Source organism: Sphaeramia orbicularis, unplaced genomic scaffold (genome assembly GCF_902148855.1).
Source record: "Sphaeramia orbicularis unplaced genomic scaffold, fSphaOr1.1, whole genome shotgun sequence".
Classification (NCBI taxonomy): Eukaryota; Metazoa; Chordata; class Actinopteri; order Kurtiformes; family Apogonidae; genus Sphaeramia; species Sphaeramia orbicularis.
In genome coordinates this window covers 144,340-150,760 of record NW_021941627.1, presented here as the reverse complement: position 1 = coordinate 150,760, position 6,421 = coordinate 144,340, and the positions used below count along the sequence as shown (strand labels likewise).

The window sequence follows — 6,421 nt, the reverse complement described above, 5'->3', positions numbered from 1 at the left end:
ATCACCCCAAGGCGCAGCATCTCTTCCACCTCCTTCCGAAGTTCCGGCACCAGATGTTGTGGCACCCGATATGACTGCTGACGGATGGACCTTCTCTCTTGAGTCGAATGGCTGTTCGACTAGGGCGGTCTTCTCGGCTGGCATCAAACAGCCTGGCCACTGCCTGGAACACTGGTGAATTGACCAGACTGGTTGATGGTGAGGTGGTCCAGGTTGGTTTGGTGGTCTTGTGAGGTCTGCCAGGGTTGACTCCTCCCTCAGCATCACTGTCGACCTCCGTAACCAGCAGTGACGCCACAGGAACCTCAACGGTTTGCCTCCTTCCATTCCTTCAGCAAGTTGATGTGGTGTCTGCTTCGCCTCTTCTTCTCAGGATGGTTAGCCCCACACCTGGAAAACCATCTAGGGTTAGCCCCACACCTGGAACCCTCTGTTTAGGGGGTTAGCCCCACACCTGGAACCCTCTGTTTTAGGGTAAGGGTTAGCCCCACACCTGGAACCCTCTGTTTTAGGGTAGGTTAGCCCCACACCTGGAACCCTCTGTTTAGGGTTAGTTAGCCCCACACCTGGAACCCTCTGTTTTAGGGTTAGTTAGCCCACACCTGGAACCCTCTGTTGTAGCCTGTTTTGTCCTGTTCCGTTCCTTTCAGTGGAACCGACCCACACAGATCCAGTTTTTCCTACTTCCAGGCTAACATTGACCTGTACAATGTAAACATTTCTCAAACACAGTTAATAAGTGTGTGTGTGTGTGTGTGTGTGTGTGTGTGTGTGTGTGTGTGTGTTTGTTCAGTCAGAGCAGTGCCAGAGGGACCAGCCAACACCGTCCACCCCGTTGGGAGGGTCCACCCCGTTGGGACGGTCCATACGGTTCCACAGCTCTGGGTCTCTGGACTTGGACTCTACAGAATGTGCAGAACCCAAAAAGGTAAATCTGTTTATATTCTATGAGGAGAACGAGATTTAAAATACTGTTGGACTGATGTTACAGGGGTCTGGAGGTCTAGAGGGTCTGTAGGGTTAGGGTCTATAGGGTCTAGAGGGTCTGCGGGTCCATAGGGTCTGTGGGTCTATAGGGTCTGTAGCGTCTAGAGGGTCTGTGGGTCTGTAGGGTCTAGAGGGTCTGTGGGTCTATAGGGTCTAGAGGGTCTGTGGGTCTGAGGTCTAGAAGGTCTGTGGGTCTGTAGGGTCTGTGGTCTGTAGGGTCTAGGGGTCTGTGAGTCTATAGGGTCTAGAGGCTTGTGGGTCTATAGGGTCTGTAGGGTCTAGAGGGTCTGGGGTCAATAGGGTCTGTAGGGTTAGGGTCTGGTGCAGAGTCCATGGTATTAGAATTAATGAAGTGATCTATGGTTCTGTCGTTCTATGGTTCTGTCGTTCTATGGTTCTGTCATTCTATGGTTCTATGGTTCTGTCGTTCTATGGTTCTATGGTTCTGTCGTTCTGTCGTTCTCTCTCGTTTGTAGGTGCTTCTGTCGTCTTCTGCTCCCACTAAAGACCTCTTCCTTCGCATTGGATCCAAGAAGATGAAGAACTGCAGTCCCTTCTCCACTTCTTCTTCTTCATCCTCCTCTTCATCAAAGCCTCAGGGAGCACAGAAGGACTCACAGGTTCCAAACCGACTGTTCCACCTGAGCAAGAAGAAAGAACAGAAGAAGAAAGAGGAGGAGGACCAGGGAGGAGAGGCCACTAACACAGGTATGAGTTCAGACCTGGTCCACAGACCTGATCCACAGACCTGGTCCACAGACAAGGTCCTCAGACCTGATCCATCTCAGACCTGGTCCTCAGACCTGGTCCACTCTGTTCTTACATGTTCTTTCTGTGTGTTCTGCAGGTGGATCCTCTATGACATCAGATCCTCAGATGGACAGGTCTACTTCTGCTGAGGGTTGTAGATTATGACGAAATGGACGGATGGACGAGCGAGTGAGCGAGTGAACAAACAAACCAATGAATGGACGACCCACCGAACACACCCAGTGTCCAACAGCCACCCCCCCCCAGACCAAAACCAGGGCCTTCGATTTCAAGATCAGTTCTACCAGAACCACAACCATGGACAGATGGAGTCCAGGTCAGAACCACAACCATGGACAGATGGAGTCCAGGTCAGAACCACAACCATGGACAGATGGAGTCCAGGTCAGGACCTGATAATCAGATCTACAGCAGAACCATGCAGAGCACACAGAGGATACACCAGCAACAAATGAAAGCAACACCAAGAAAAGGAGTTTACCAGTGGGTTCAGATTCAGGACTGGGGTTAAAGGAGATGGAAACACCTGATCTGATCTAATCTGATCTGATCTAATCTGATCTGATCTGATCTAGTTCAGTGAGTCGGTTCAGTTCAAAGACTTGGTTGAGTTGAGTGCTTCAGTTTCAGGTTCAAAGAGTCAGTTCAGTTTCAGAGAGTCGACTCTTCATAAACTGCACTTCCTTTATCCATCTTGGTTTCTCAGATAAAACGGTTTTTTGCCTCTGATGGTCCTGGACAGTTTTTGGGAGTTGTGTTCACTAAATCTTCCTGTCAACGCTTCTGTTTAATCTGTACGTCAGCATTAAATGTTTTGTACCAAAAACTGAAGGTCCGATGTTTATTTGTGTCATGTACAAAGAAAACGGCCCAACGCAGCTCCTTGTTTTGTAAAGTGTTTTAGGTCAAATTTGAACTCCAAAGCACTGATGAATCTTCTGTTTATTTGAATTTATGTTTTTTATCACCTTTTATGTATGTGTCCTCCTCCTTTTTGTAAATGTACTGATCTGTGCCTGAATAAAAAATGAGGGACCGGTGGGACTGCAGGAGTTTATGAACATGGAGGAAACGACAGAGGACGGACACCAGCGTCAACAGTGAACAAAACTGAACCCACACACTTTATTCAACTGTGTATTTACATGCGACAAAATATGAGTTTGAGGCTTTATTATGAAAACGCCCTGATTTCCACTGAACTGTGAAGAAAAGGAAGGAGTCTGAGTTTTGTGCAGTTTATGTGTGAATCTGTTAAATGACCTGAGGAGGAGGAGAAGAAGAGAAGGAGAACTAGAACTGCAAGCAGTTATGAATGGGTGGCCAAGCCTCCCCGCCCACTCGGACCCCAGGCCCCACAGAGCCCATGGAAGTCGTCCCCGAAGGACGTGGGTCTGGGGCTGAGCTGGTGGAGGCTGGGCCCCGTTCATAAGGGTTTACAGTTGGAGTTAGTATTCCACCGTCTGAGCCGCTGTATTCACTGGAATGGGCACAAATGCACCAGTAGAGTGGAAGGAGGAATGTGTGGGACTGGGATTAGTTGGAATAGATTACACTCACGTTGACCAATCATTACTAAACTTTACAGCTGGTCTCAGGAGTGACCCCACATCATACTCAACAAATTACATAGAAATCTGTAAAGGCATTTTAGAGATAAAAATTTCACATATTACCAGCGCCCAATAGAGGCTAACATTCATCAAATTCAGCTCATACCCTCACAGTGACATGTAAACAAAGTATCTAATATTTGGTGTTGAAAGAATTGTAATTTTGTCCGAAATATGTAATAGTTAACGTTTTTTTAGCTAGCTACAGAAATTTATTCATTGATAAATTTCACATTTTTTGACCAATACAAGCCTTTGAGAACTTAGTGTCATGTCGATGAGAAGAGCAATACCATGCTAGATTCACGCAGATCGGAAAAAAATCCCAAGTAGAGTTTTAAAAGTAGGTTTTCCAGTTTTTGCAATTTTGCTGGAGAAAAAGTCGTCCCCCAAATCTGCCCGACCATATGACCATATGATTCAACCCTATTCAGGAAATCTGAGGATATGAGGTTTTTTCATATGTGACATACGGTGTGTAAGTTCTAGACCAAAATGCATATGCCTTGGTTCTATGGCCCCCTGCTGGTGGACATATATAATTGTTTGCGTCTCAGTTCCGTGCAGGGGTCTGGACCAACCCTCCAATGTCAGCGCTCTACCATGACGCTTTAGGCTGCAGGAACAGTTGGAGCCGGATTCCCTGCATTAACTGGAATGGGACCAATGCATTAGAATGGCAAAAGGAGGAATGTGTGGGACTGGGATTGTTGTAATAAAGTACACCACGTTGACCAATCATTACCAAACTTTACAGCTGGTCCTCAGGAGTGACCCACATCATACTCACCAAATTTCGTGGAATCAGACCAACTTTTTTCTGATTTCATAATTCTCTGTTTATAGCGCCCCCTAGTGTCCGATATGTACCAAATTTGATATAGAGCCTCTGGTTGACCTCTAAAACATGTATATTAAGTTTGATGTGGATAGTAGTTACTTTGACAAAGATATGCAACAATATGTGTTTTTTAGCTAGCAAAAAAAAATGTGTTCATTCATAACTAGCACATTTTTTACAGCAGCAAACTGATTGTATAACTTTAGACTCAGAAGCCTCTGGAGATTGCATGTGCAAAGTTTGAAGCCAATGGGCGTAAACCCTAGTAGGAGTTCGAAAAAGTATGTTTTCGATATGTAGCATCTTAGAAAGAAAAATATGCAGCGGAAGTGGGCGTGGCCTATGTCAAAAGACTCATCTCTATCCAAGGAATACAAAGATGTAAAAGTTATGATGTGTCATTTAAAATGTGGAAGTTAGAGGCAAAAACGCGTATTTGTCTGTTATAGCGCCACCTAGTGGAGCACATCCACAGTTTTTGCTCTGGTAGATCTGTGTCCTATTCTATAGGGTCCATATAAATTTCACAGCCCTCAGCAGAACAGTTCAGCTGTAGGAAATGTTTGTTGTTTAACTTGTAATAGGCCACGCCCACATTGTTCAGCCACACCCACTTTCAAGATATGGCCTCAGGTAGGGCCCTTCATCATACCCACCAAATTTCGTAGAAATCTGTGCAGAGCCGTTTAGGAGATATAAATTTTCCATATTTGCAGCGCCACCTAGTGGCCAACATTCACCAAATTCGGCTCATACCCTCACAGTCACATGAGAACCAAGGATCTAAGATCTGGTGTTGATAGCTATTACTTTGACCGAGATATGTAAGAGTTAGCATTTTCTTAGCTAGCTACAGAAATTTGTTCGTTAATTACTTGCGCATTTTTCAACCGAACCAAATTCTTGTGATAAATTTGGATCAGGCCCATGAGAAGAGTGTATATGCCAAAATTCACGCAGATCGGACAAACTCCCAAGTCGGAGTTCGAAAAAGTAGGTTTTTAAGGTTTCGCGATTTTGCACAGAAAAAAAGTCATGGCGGAAATGGGCGTGGCCTATCTCATGTGATTCAGTTTTATTCAGGGAATCCGAGGATATAAGGTTTTTGAATGTGCGACATTCGGTATGGGAGTTATAGACCAAAACGCGTTATCTTTGATTATAGCGCCCCCTACTGGTGAATATATGCGCATTTTTGCGTCTGAGGTCCCTGCAGGGGTCTGGACCAACCCTCCAAATTGCACCACCGTACCATGTACGGTTTAGGCTGCAGTAACAGTTTTATCAACGGAAGAATAAAAATAATATTGATGAATAATAAAAATCCGTACAAAAACAATAGGTTCCACAGCACCGCTGGAACTGTGGAACGCGTATGCTGGCATACGCGTCCCCCAGTCCCCGCGGGCTTGGCCCCCTAATAACTAGAACTGCGAGCAGTTATGAACGGGGCCAAGCCTCCCCGCCCACTCGGACCCCAGGCCCCACAGAGCCCACGGAAGTCCGTCCCCGAAGGACGCGGGTCTGGGGCTGAGCTGGTGGAGGCTGGGCCCCGTTCATAAGGGTTTACAGTTGGAGTTAGTATTCCACCGTCTGAGCCGCTGTATTCACTGGAATGGGACAAATGCACCAGTAGAGTGGAAGGAGGAATGTGTGGGACTGGGATTAGTTGGAATAGATTACACTCACGTTGACCAATCATTACTAAACTTTACAGCTGGTCTCAGGAGTGACCCCACATCATACTCACCGAATTACATAGAAATCTGTAAAGGCGTTTCAGAGATGATAATTTAAAATATTTGCAGCGCCCAATAGAGGCTAACATTTGTTAAATTCGGCTCATACCCTCACAGTGACATGTCAACCAAGTATCTAATATTTGGTGTTGACAGAATTTAATTTGTCAGAGATATGTAATAGTTAACTTTTTTTTTTTAGCAACCTACAAAAATTTATTCATTAATAATTTCAACATCTTTCAACTGAACAAAATTCTTTTGATAAGTTAGGATCATGTCTATGAGAAGAGTGTACATGCTAAGATTCATGCTGATCAGATAGAATCCCAAGTAGGAGTTTGAAAAAGTAGGTTTTCCAGTTTTTGCAATATTGCCGAAAAAAAAGTTTTCCCCAAATCTGCCTGACCACGCCTACATGATTGAACCCTATTCAGGAAATCTGAGGATATGAGGTTTTTTAATGTGCG

At 45.2% G+C, this 6,421-nt stretch overlaps 1 long non-coding RNA gene across 1 annotated transcript; it reads left to right on the top strand.

The window, feature by feature from the left end:
* The first annotated feature begins 796 nt into the window (after window positions 1–796).
* Window positions 797–1,864, top strand: LOC115416583 (uncharacterized). Its single transcript, XR_003935005.1, has 3 exons — window positions 797–928; window positions 1,464–1,695; window positions 1,835–1,864. It is a non-coding gene; the product is annotated as an uncharacterized LOC115416583 (long non-coding RNA).
* Window positions 1,865–6,421: the final 4,557 nt, after the last annotated feature.